Below are 10832 nucleotides of genomic sequence, written 5' to 3'. Positions count from 1 at the left end.
TACGACCTTATCTGAATTCTGGAAAGAGGCTGTAAGGAGAAAGAACAAAGGAGAAGTAAGTCTTTACTCAGGAATGCTCACACAGGTTGGCAATGGACAAGACCCTAGGACTAGCAAGAGTTAAAAGCCAGTTGGGTTACATGAAGACTGACTGTCTCAGATGGTTACGATAACTAGTCAGAAAACCTGTTTTTTCACTAACTTAGAACACAGAATAAGGTCAACTTTGACTATATATACATAGATGTGGAAATTAGTCTATAAATATATGTAACTGAATTTCTGTGTGTGGCTCTCTCTCTCTCTGAATGTACACAAAAAATTATTGTTAGCGTAACACAATATACTTTCATCCTTCGTTAAGGTATCATGAGGATTACTTTAAAGCAGTCGGAATGAAGTGAAGATGCCACGATTCTGTTGATCCAAGAAGGAATTGGGTCAATGTAGCCATTCTTTTCTTAAAGCTGCACCTTACCCTGTTATGGGTTGCTATAACATACTCAAGTAACCCTCTTCATGTGCATTGAGCTCCTCTTAGTAGCTTGATATTACAAGAGCAGTTTTGTGATGAATAACCTTCATCATATGTGTCTTTCTATTTTTTTTTACAAGAGAATCACTGGCATAAATATCTGAAAGGAAGTTTACCAGTACTAGTACAAATTATGTAATCTGCTAAACATTTATTTCCCAAATATGAAATATGCGATTTTTAAAGTATTTATTTTGTAATAATTTTGTAAATTTATTTGTCTTATGGATTGGGACCTTTTTTATTTTCTACTGCAGTGTATAAGAATGGTTACTCCTGAAAGCTGGGGAAGGTGCTTCATGGAAATGATCTCAGCACCTGAAGAACAGAGGCAGGAAGAAGGGAGAGAGACGGGGAGAGAGGAAGGGAGGGATGGAGGGGGAGAAGAGGGGGGGGAAAGGAGAGAGGAACGGAGTAATAGAGGAGAAAGAGAGAACACATGATGGCATGCCTATCGTGACCATCATCAGTGTCTGTGATCTCATATCAGCTGTGTCAGCATGCACAGAACCTGCACAGCATCAAGCCAGACAGAATCCAATCATGTAGAAGGAGGTGCTCAGGATTATCACTCCTAACTGAAGAACTAGCGACAGTGATGGCTTCCGAGACCAGAAGAGTCAGTTTTCTTTGGGGGTGTAGCATCTAAGAAGCTATTCATGTTCCAGATGTTCCAGTAGATGGTCCCACATCCACACACATGCTCAGTAGACTCAATGAGTTTTAAAATAAACACACACACACACACACACACACACCAAAAAACAAAACAAAACAACAACAACAACAACAAAAACAGGGAAAGAATAGTGGAGAGTATTAGAGGAGAGAGAATAGAGAACAGACTTTATCAAAATTATTATATGCATTGTAGAATTTTTAAAAATAATGTATATGCATATATATGTATTTATGTATATACATACATATATTTGTATATACATAGTATAATCCTGTCACTCGTGGTGAGTCCATAAGAAGAGAAACATTAAAATAATTTAGGACTACTGAGAACATGAATATGATAAGGAGTATGCCATGACTTATGAGCCGCGACAGATAACCCATGCGCGGTGCAGACATAAGCCAAATGACATTTGCGGTACATTTGGAGTTTACTGAAGCTGTTTTCCTATATTGCCTCAGTATCCATTCCATTAGGATTTTGTTTAACCTTCAAAATGTATCCTAAGTCCTAATAATTTACCACATCCCACTGAGACCAATCCTATCCATGCCAAGGTTAGATTACAGACAGGGACCCAGTGGGGGTCCCTGATTCTTCCTCTCTCCCGTCTTCAGCTTCTTGTCAGTTATCCATACGATAACTAGATTGATGACTCCGGCACACAACTCAGCTCTTTCTCGACTGTGCTGTCTAAATGTGCTCCTGACTCACCTTCACACTAGGCTAGCCCCTAGGTCATCTTCTATGACCTCATCTCTTGCTCCACCTCCCACTGGGTTCCCCTCACTCTCACCCTTTAATCGGGTGTCATGGTCCGACATCTTTCACGTTCCCTCAGAAGATCATGTCCCATCCTGCCTTAGACCTTAGTACATCCCTGGCTTAGAGCTCCTGGGTCATGGCTCCCTGTGGCTTCAGCCCGAGCTCGCCTCAAGCACATCATCAGCAAGGATGCTGGACCATGCTCAACAGCTCTTTCCCTCTCTGACTGCCCACACTCTTGGCTTCCTCCAAACCCAGTTTCTGCTACCTGGCGTGATTTGCACTTGCTCATTTGTTTGTGCCTTCCTCTAGGACTGTAAAACTCCATTAGAGATGGATATTTGGTTTGCTCAGTGGCAGATCCACAGGGCTTAGAACCATGAGCAGTTATTACAGTGGCCTAGACCCAGGAGATAGATATGATACGACATGATGACAGTTATGTGTATTGTGAAAATTCCTGGTCATTCCCAAGTTAAAATGAAATCTGGACAGTGATGGGGAGGAAGGGCAGACAAAGACAGGAACCGGAGAGAGGGGTGTCACAAGGACTTTCCCCAAGTGGACTAAAACGGGGACTAAAGGTAGTGTGGGTGCAAGCTGCAGTGGCCAAAGTAGAGAAAAACCCTTGGGATTTCTAACATGGGGGGATGGGCTAAAGTTGTTTTGAAGGAGGGCCAACCTAGCCACACTGGAGAGAAACTTCAGGGTTGGTAATTAGGGTAAATGACTCTTGTTTTGTTTTGTCAGTGTAAGCATGTAACTCTGGGATGACACCCAAGCACAAGACAGGGAGCAATGGGGAATGTGTATCTATGAAGAACAGCATCAATAACTGTATAGTGATTCCCACCACCCATACAACACCCCCAAGAGCCTCACTCTCCACACACAGTATTTTAACAGAAGTCTATGTCCTGCTGTTCTCTGTTCTGTCTTCCTAAAGGAGAGGCCTGGCATACCTTTGACCCTATGACTTTGACCCCATGACCCGTGGGTAAACTGTGCCTCTTCAAAATTGCAATCAAGTCTTTTGAAATTGCCAACTGCTCCAAGCTGCAACCCTGATTACAACTCCCATGGGAAGAATACACAATCACAAACAAACAAAAACAAAAAGAATATGGACAAAGAAAATAACATTTAAAGGTGTTCCACAAACAGAGGGATAGGTACTTATCACTTTTTCCTCTCTAGAAAAGTGTGCATCTGCTCAGTCGACCAAGCCTCCATTGTGACAGGTAAGGGAAGATTCCCAATGAAGTCAGGACATTAAGAGTCTTGACTTCCAGGGCTCAAACTGGAGCTGATTACAATCTTCCTGTTAATAGGGCTTTTACCTGGATGCCTTACACCCACCCTGACCATAGCATCCCACACTGACCACAACATCCCACAATGACCAGATATCCTAAACTGACCAGGCATCCTACATTAAGCACAGCATCCCACAGAGACACAGCATCTCACACTGGCCAGGCACCCCAAACTGACCACAGCATCCCACACTGACCACACAGCATCCCACACTGACCAGGCATCCCATGCTGAACAGGCATCCTCTTTTATGATGAAGATATGAAATGCCTCCACAGATGTTCATCCTTTGCTGCTTGCTCTCCAGCTGAGGTTGACTCTTTATGAATGACTCTGCATCATAAGGTCGCTGACTCTATCAATGTGGTAATCCACTGGAGGGCTCATACCTTATTCAAACCTAGGAGGAAGAGTTTTCTAGACTCATGCTTTTGAAGGATAGACATGTTTCCAAATCCAGCCTGTCTTCCATTTTCTGTCTTTTCTTCCCAGTCACCATGAGTTAATTGACTTTGCTATGTCATACCTATTCTTTACCACAGACCCAGAGGCAGTAGGACCAGGTGACCATGCAATGAGACTTCTAAGATCATTAATAAAAACCCCTCCTCCAAGTTGCTTTCTTCAGTATGTGTGTGTGTGTGTGTGTACATATATACACATATATACATACATAATATTTATATATTATATTTATATAAAAAATTTTCTTTTTTTCACAGAAAAAAAGGCCAAGTGCCACGTTTTCTAGGGCTTTCACATTCTTGCTGTCATAACAGGAAGCTTCCTTGGAACAGGGAGGAATATACCACTCCCTTTTCTGCTCCTCTTGTCTGAAACTTTTAGATTCTTGATCAGATATTATTAGTTTATGTCTATAATGCTTATAATGAACTATTCAAAGGACAGTTAACATTTGTAGATAGGTAAAAATTAATTCACTTAAGCCATTTGTTCTTAATTACAAAAGCCATAATACACTTCATCATTGAACAAACCCATAATAGACATTTAGCAATGGGAAAAAATGAGCCAAATTACACTGATCGATTTGTTACTATTTTGGGCCTACACTGATGTAAAAGGCCATAAAGAGTTAATTGGGTTTATAAATACTTCCAGTGATGTTTCATTAGTTTTCTGTGCAAATTCCCCGGTTGCAATAACTCCAGTGATAAATTTGAAACAAAGTAAAACTCAAATCTAACGAGCATTTTGCTTTAGAAAGGAAGGAAGGAAGGAAGGAAGGAAGGAAGGAAGGAAGGAAGGAAGGAAAGAAGGAAGGAAGGAAGGAAGGAAGGAAGGAAAGAAAGAAAAGAAAAGAAAAACAAAGAAAAGGAAAGAAAAAAGAAAAGAAAAGAAAAGAAAAGAAAAAAGAAAAGAAAAGAAAAGAAAAGAAAAGAAAAGAAAAGAAAAGAAAAGAAAAGAAAAGAAAAGAAGAAAAGAGAAAAGAAAAGGGTCTGGCGAGCTGGATCAGCCAGCCATTAAAGCACATTTTACTCTAGTGGGAGGTGGTGGAGATTTGAGTTCGGTTCCCACCACTAACATAAAACACTTCACAATAACCTTTAACTTCAGTTGTAGAGTGCCCAGTATAAAGGAAATCTCTAAGATGTGGGGAAGCTTTACCAGTCAATAAAAGGCCCATGAGCTTAGGCAGGAAATAGGCAGGTAGAAATTCTAGGACAGAGAAAGAGAAAGAGAGAGGGAGAGGGAGATGGAGGGGGAAGGGGAGGGGGAGGGGGAGAGCAAGAGAGCAAGAGTGAGAGGGAGGGAAGGGGGTTGGGAAGGAGGGAGGATTCTGGGATAGGATGCTAACAAGCCATGCAGCACTGATAGAACAGTACAAATGGGTAACTGAGTTATGAGCTGGTCAGGGGACAAACTTTTGGCCCAAGCATTTATTTATAAATAATTCAGAGTCAGAATCTGGTCCAGTTGGGGACACTCCCACCATCTCTCTTCTGAACCCCAGCAGAGGCAGCTGAGTGCTCCTGAGGACTCTCCACACCACAGATCCTCGGGATCACAGGTGAGTGGAACACAGTCAACTCCAGAGAATCCAGCAGGGGCTTGTGCCAGCAGGAACAGGGACAAAGGAACACTGCCCGCCCAGAGGCGGGGTTCCAGTCCGGTCATGGCCACCCCTGCCATCTCTCTTCTGAACCCCAGTGGAGACAGCTGAGCTATCAGGAAGACTCTCCACACCACAGGTCCTTGAGATCATGGGTCTTCTGGATCACGCAGGGAGAGTTGGCCTGTAGGGAGGACTCTGACCCCAGGACTCAGAAGGAAGATCAGAGCTCCAGACTTCTGGACACCTGCCTTGCAAGAGGAGAGCTCTCCTGCAGAGAGTGCTCTGACCAAGGGGACACAGCGGAGAGTTGGATTCCCAGGAGTGCTGTCAGGGGCTAACAGAATCACAGGAGGATCAAACTCCAGCCAGAGACAGCTTGAAAATTAACACCAGAGATTTCCAGATGGCGAAATGCAAACGTAAGAATCTTAAAAACAGAAACCAAGAATACAGGGCATCATCAGAACCTAGTACGCCCACCACAGCGAGTCCTGGATACCCCAACACACCTGAAAAGCAAGATGTGNATTTAAAATCATATCTCATGATGGTGGTAGAAGATTTGAAGAAGGACATTAATAACTTACTCAAAGAAATGCAGGGAAACAATGCTAAACAAGTAGAAGCCCTTAAAGAGGAAGCACAAAAATCCCTCAAGGAATTACAGGAGACCACTGCTAAACAGGAAGAAGTCCTTAAAGAACTACAGGCAAACACTACTAAACAGGTAAAAGGAACACAAAAATCCCTTAAAGAGTCAGAATCATAATTTCATGAGCTTTGGCCCCTGTGGTGACAACCCAGTGCCCTCTTCTGAACACTATAGGCCTTTACACTCATAAGTGTAAACATTCAAGCCCCTTACACACACACACACACACACACACACACACACACACACACACATACACACACACACTTAAAAATAAGACAAATCTTTTCAAAATATTGACACTGAGAAAAGGGAAAGGATAATGGAAATGGAAAGAGATTGGAGAAAAGGGAATCAGAGTATGAAAAGATGACTTTCTTTGTAAAAAAAACCATCGTCATTATAGATGAAATAAATCCCTACAGGAGATTTACAGAGAAGTCTGCCCCAGCTTAGAACTTGACAGCGAATACCATAGCTGAAGTCGTACAATTTCTGTGCCATTTGTAGTTGAGTTAATAGCATATGTTCCTGGAGGATTACAGCCCATGATTAAGAAAATTAGGTTTTGTTTGAATTTAATTTAGTCATATAAAGCTGCTACTATAATTTACAGCATTGATATTTAATATTTAATAACCCAGATCTTAGAAGAACACTAGATATAGCTGTATTATTATGCCTTGAAATATTATCCTCATAAGTCATTTATATTTGCTGGCTGTTCGAGAGCTTCATATCTGGATGGGTCCACATGTATCTGCCGATAAAGCCAGCATCCTTCTACAGCTTGCTGAGACATTCGCCTGTTTCCCCTCCATCTTGCAAGCCCATAACTTACTGAACTGTGATTTATCTGGCTGGTCAATCATCGTAATAAAGAATCATGACTGCCTGTGCCTCTGCAGCCAGCCGAAACAGCCACCCAACTCTGCTCTGCCCTCATAGTTTATGTGTCTGTGGCCTTGGATAATTTAAAAATCACAGGATCTTTTTCTGCAACTATGGCCCCTTCAGTATACTTTCTTGTTTTCTTTTTGTGTTTTTTTTTTTATCCTGTTTCCATCTATCTCTTTGACTTATTTTCCTTCATTTTATTTGGAGGCTCTGTAGTAATGAATCCAATTTTTATACCCTAAGTGCATCTAGTATATTTTTCTCTGACTTACAAAAATCCACCCTTAAATGTCTGAAGCTTCCTGTTGATATATTGGGGTTTTCTTTTGCTTTAAAATAAGCTTTATTATTTTCAAAACTGATGATTGAGCCCAGAGTCTTGTGTAATATAGTCACGTGTTCTGTCACTGAGCTACATCCCCAGCACATAAATGACTGTGTTGTGCCGAGAGAGGGACTTGATGTACTACTAACCTATCTCCAACATCCCAGTTCATCTGAATCCATTTCTAGAATGCTCAGATCACAAGTATGCACTGCTACTCCTGGCTCGGATTAAGTTTTATTTCCAAACTTTTCTCCATTATAAGAATATCTGCCAATGCTCTCTTCAGTATCTACAGAAACCCGTAGCCGTCTAACCGCCAGAAATTCACTATGTATATTCTCACTATCCATGCCGGAGAGATCGTTGAGACTTATGGAATCCCACTGTTGAGACTGATCTCTACAGCTCAAAGGTCTGTTCTGAGCAGTGCTATCTACGAGACCCTAGAACTCCGTGTCAATAATAAGATGTGCAACACAGGGAAAGGTGTCTCACAGGCTATTGAGCACATCAATAAAACTATTGCACCCACTCTGGTTAGCAAGAAACTGAATGTTGGGGAACAAGAAAAAGATGGACAAACTGATGGCCTATACTGTCCCATTGTTGTCTTGGTTGGCAACCCTGAAATCATCCTGAGGATCCCAGCTTTCAACGTGAACAACGGTGGTTCTCATACTGGCAACAAGCAAGGTAAGAGCTTTCTTGTATCCAGGAAGCTATGCACATTGGAATAGATGCTTACCACAACCTGAAGGATAGCACCATGCAGAATTACAGGAAGGATGTGGGTGATGCTGGCAGAGTTGCACCTAACATTCTGGAAAGAAAAGAAAAGACATGCTCCTGGAGCTGCTGAAGACCTTAATTGTGAAGACTGGCTACGCTGAACAGGTCTTCATTGTTGTCATGGAGATGGTTGCCTCCGAGTTCTATAGGTCTCATAAGGAGGACCTGGATTTCAAGTCACCCAGTGAGTGACTCCAGCAGATACATCATGCCCAACCAGCTGGTTGAATTTTACAAGTCTTTCATCTGGGAGTGTCCAGTGGTGCCCATTGAAGACTCCATTGACCAGAATGACTGGGAAGCTTGGCATGAATTTACAGCAGGCATCCAGGCGGCTGGCAATCATCTCAGAGTAACCAACCCTAAGCAGATTGCCAAGGCTGTGGGCAAGAAGTCTTGCAACTGCCTCCTACTCAAAATGAACCAGATTTGCTCTGTGACCAAGTCTCTGCAGACATGTAAACTGGCTGGTGTGTCATGGTGTCCTGGTCAACTCTGGGGAGACTGAGGAAACTTTCATAGCTGACCTGGTGGTGGGGTTCTGCCCTGGGCAGATCAAGACTGGTGCTCCTTACTGATCTGAGCACTGGCTAAGTACAATCAGGTATCTAGGATCAAAGAGGAGCAAGGCCAAGTTTGCTGGCACGTCCTTCAGGATCACGTATAGCTTGAGCTGAAGATCCCGAGAGCCACCAGCTGCTAATTCTCACTTTCCTGATGTCATGGAGGCTGCTCAAAACTGGCTCAGTCCTTGATCTTCCCTTGGTGTGGCTTCCTCAGAGGTCCAAAGCCACGCCCAGACACCTGGAGCCTTGCCGGAAGCCCTAGCTTTGCAATCATATGATTGGTCTGAATCATTGTTTCTGTCACATGACTTTCCATCTCGTGTCTACAGCTCTGGTAACTCCAGTGCAATCTCTAGGGAGGCCACAAGCAAGGACCCCCATTCTTCTGAGTGGTTAGACATGTGAAATAAAAGCCGCAGCAACCTCTCTCCAACCAACCAACCAACCAACCAATCAATAAATAGCTCTTCGGAGCTAATCGTTTTATCCCTCTTACATTCATCTTTTACTGTCTTTGCTCCTAGGGGTCCTTCTGACTTTACAAGTTCGCTCTCGCTTTCCTTCACGTCCTGGTTTGGAATTCCTCCACAGGCCAATCACAACAGTCTTTCAGAACATTCATAAACTACATTCTCCAGCTTCGAAGAATTTGGAGTCTGACCAGAGGGCTCATTCAGGAACACCTAATCTACTAAATTCCTTCTGCAATACATAAATATTTATGTGCCCATGTTTATGGTTATATATTTAAAGTACTTAAAGTTGGCCAACATGAAAGTTGAAAGACAAGAAATTTTAAGTGACTAAACACGATCATGAGAAATAGTTTCCTTCGTGTTTTGTGCTGCCACTCCAAGCATTTCAATGACATTTAATAAGAATAGAACCAGTAATTATAGTACTTTGTATTTGAAACGCAGAATTTACTGGTAGCAAATAGCTGCATTTACGACTCAGTAGAGCTTAAGTAGCAAAATTGTCTTCTGGGCTTGAAGATTTTGTGACCACATAATTTATTAACTTCTGTGACTGAAGACTTAAATTGATATCATTGGACACTCTTTTTAGCTTTCTTTTTGTGGTTATTTTATTTGTTTACATTTCAAATGTTGTTCTCCCCTTCCCAGTTTCTCCTCTGAAAGCCCCCTATCCTATCCTCCCTCCCCCTGTCTCTTTGAGGGTTCTCCTCCCACCCACTCCCACCACAATGCTCTAGCATCTCCCTACCCTGGGGCATCCAGCCTTTGCAAGACCAAGGACCTCTCCTCCCATTAATGCCCCACAAGACCATCCTCGGCTACATATGGAGCTGGAGCAGTCAGTCCCTCCATGTGTACTCCTTGGTTGGTGGTTTAGTCCCTGGGAGCTCTGGGGCAGGGGGGTCCAGTTAGTTGATGTTGTTGTTCTTCCTATGTAGTTGCAAACCCCTTTAGCTCCTTCAGTCCTTCTCCTAACTCCTCTATTGGGACCTCCATGCTCAGTGCAATGGTTGACTGCAAGCATCAGCATCTGTATTGGTCGGGCTCTTGTAGGGCCTGTAGGGGGACAGCCATACAAGGCTCCTGTCAGCAAGTGCTTCTTGGTATGAGCCCTAGTGTCTGGGTTTGGTGTCTGCAGATGGGATGGATCCCTAGGTGGGGTGGATGGTCATTCCTTCAGTCTCTGCTCCACTCGGTCGCTGTATTTTCTTTAGACAGGAACAATTCTGGGATAAAATTTTTGAGATGGGTGGGTGGCCCCATTCCTCAACTGGGGGCTGTGTCTATCCACCTGAATATTGTCACTATAGGTTCTATCTCTTCTGTATTGGGTATTTTGGCTAATGTCATCTCCATTGGGTCCTGGGAAACCTCTTGCCTAAGTGGGATACTCTTACTCAACTTATTTGTGTGTGTGTGTTTGTATGTATGTGAGCGTGTGTATTACACACATTTCTATGTTATAAATATATATTTAAATATATTATATATTTCTTAGAATCGTAGCTTATATGTTCTAGGCACCCAGTACTAGAGAAATCTTGATATCATTGTATTATTCTAAAACAAAGGACCATTTAGAAGTAATTAACAGGTCAGAAACAAAATTTACCTTAGCAGACACGGTAGCTTACATGATCTTTACCTTCTGACATGCTTTTTGTACTTTTTTTTTATTTTTGGTTTTTCAAGACAGAGTTTCCCTGTATAGCCCTGGCTGTCCTGGAACTCACTTTGTAGAC

General features: G+C 42.6%; 1 pseudogene; it reads left to right on the top strand.

The window, feature by feature from the left end:
- The first annotated feature begins 7585 nt into the window (after positions 1-7585).
- Positions 7586-8712, top strand: LOC110326063 (annotated as a pseudogene).
- The last annotated feature ends 2120 nt before the right edge of the window (positions 8713-10832 follow it).

Source organism: Mus pahari, chromosome 9 (assembly GCF_900095145.1).
Source record: "Mus pahari chromosome 9, PAHARI_EIJ_v1.1, whole genome shotgun sequence".
Classification (NCBI taxonomy): Eukaryota; Metazoa; Chordata; class Mammalia; order Rodentia; family Muridae; genus Mus; species Mus pahari.
Note: the sequence above shows the minus strand (reverse complement) of the source record. Positions and strands in the feature narration are given on the sequence as shown.